This window comes from Dromiciops gliroides, chromosome 4, assembly GCF_019393635.1.
Source record: "Dromiciops gliroides isolate mDroGli1 chromosome 4, mDroGli1.pri, whole genome shotgun sequence".
Taxonomy (NCBI): domain Eukaryota; kingdom Metazoa; phylum Chordata; class Mammalia; order Microbiotheria; family Microbiotheriidae; genus Dromiciops; species Dromiciops gliroides.
The window spans coordinates 444,710,272-444,712,037 of record NC_057864.1 but is presented as its reverse complement, the minus strand read 5'-3'; the positions used below and the strand labels follow the sequence as shown (position 1 = coordinate 444,712,037).

Sequence of the window (1,766 nt, the reverse complement as noted above, 5' to 3'; positions counted from 1 at the left end):
TAACTAAAATCAGAGCCTCCTGGTGTTCAGTGACTATTTTTTACATATACAATATGTATGAAATTCTAATATTCTAATATTAAATTACATATACTTTACATACATAATAAATTACATATAAGTAAAATGCATGTATTTATATATAGCATATAAAATGAACATACAGAATAAAAATATAAATTGAAAAATAAATATATATATATATATACATATAAAAATATAAAGTATATAAATAAAAGCTGAGAAATCCACTTTTCTGTCAAACATGAACCCAATAGTCCTTATATAACTTTCCCATAATCATCAGGTACTTTATTTATAATTTTGGAAAATCTAAAAACAGTCATGTGCAAATGAGTTGATGGACCACAATGCCCTGCAACTTTTGTTACTTTAATCATTGCCTCTGCCTTCAAAGGGATGCTCTCAGTACTTTCATTTGAGGGGCATTTGTTCTTTTCCTGTTCCTTAGCTACAGTCTATGTCTTTCCTCAACAGTTTATCTGAGAGTTTATCTATTTTCCTCACTAGTTGGTTTTTTTTTCCTACATTTGAAAATTTTACTTTAAAAATAATTTTAAGCTACAGAATGGAAGAGTAATATATAGTTTTATGTGTAAAAGAAAAGCAAATTAACCCCAAAATCTATACTATTTGAAATGATTGTGGGAAATCCAGAAAAAAATGGTTTTACTCTGAATTCTTGGGATTTCACCAGGCATCAAAAACCACCAGTCTTTTTGTTCTTTTCATGTACATTATTCTATATCTGCATTCTCTGCATCTCATTGGATCCCTGGATTTTATTTCATTTTCTGTATGACATTCTCGACAGATGTATATCATAGGCTGCTATTTTGGCAGTTGCACATCCTTCTGGGTATCCATCATTACTCCCTCACAAGTCTCAGTCTGGAGAGTCACTGCCCTTCAAATAATAGGCACCAGTTGTTTTTTTTATCAAAGTTTTCCCTACAAAGATTTTTCCCCCTGTCCCTTTTAGCAACCAAACTGATTATATATGAAAGGGCAGTACTTTACACATAGATTATTTGGGCAGTCATGTTTGGTGACCCATGAAGTGTGGATTTACCAGTTTTTCCTGCCCCTCAGTGTTTTTGATTCAAGTGGTGAAAAGAAAACTCTGTCATTTACCAGGTCATAGAAAGAAAAAAAACTGAATTATTGCACCATCACATTTTGTATCTTTCTTCTAATCAATGGGATTTCCTTTTAAAAATGAAAAGGCATTTCTTCAATTTTTCTACCTCACTGTTTTATTCTTTCTCTCACCTATATGATATATACAAATATTATGTCAGTCCCCTTTGAAAGAACATTCTCTGCTTTTTCAACCATTCTCTTCTTTTTCCTTCTGACTACAAAATGCTCAAGCCTTCAAAATCCTTAAGAACAAACAAACAAACAAGGGCTTTCCTTAACTTTGCTACCCCATACCCCTACTACAACTCTAGGTAAATAGTTGATGTTGAATAAAAATTGGAGTAGTAGGAATTCTCCAACATAAGATCAATCCATTTATTTTCACTTTAGTGGAGGAGTTAAAAGTAGGATAACTTAAAAGTTTAAAAGCGTTTATGTTATTTCCCTAAAAAGTTAGGGTGTGTGTGTGTGTGTGTGTGTGTGTGTGTGTGTGTGTGTGTGTGTGTGTGTGTGTGTATGCTTTCTTAGGCCCCAGGTGTTGTTTTTAAAGGTTATTCAAGGTGAATCCTGTGCTTTTTCCATCCAGGGCCCATCCAGATTAA

At 32.7% G+C, this 1,766-nt stretch overlaps 1 pseudogene; it reads right to left on the bottom strand.

The window, feature by feature from the left end:
* Nucleotides 1-711: 711 nt before the first annotated feature.
* Nucleotides 712-888, bottom strand: LOC122755220 (annotated as a pseudogene).
* Between the last annotated feature and the right edge of the window lie 878 nt (nucleotides 889-1,766).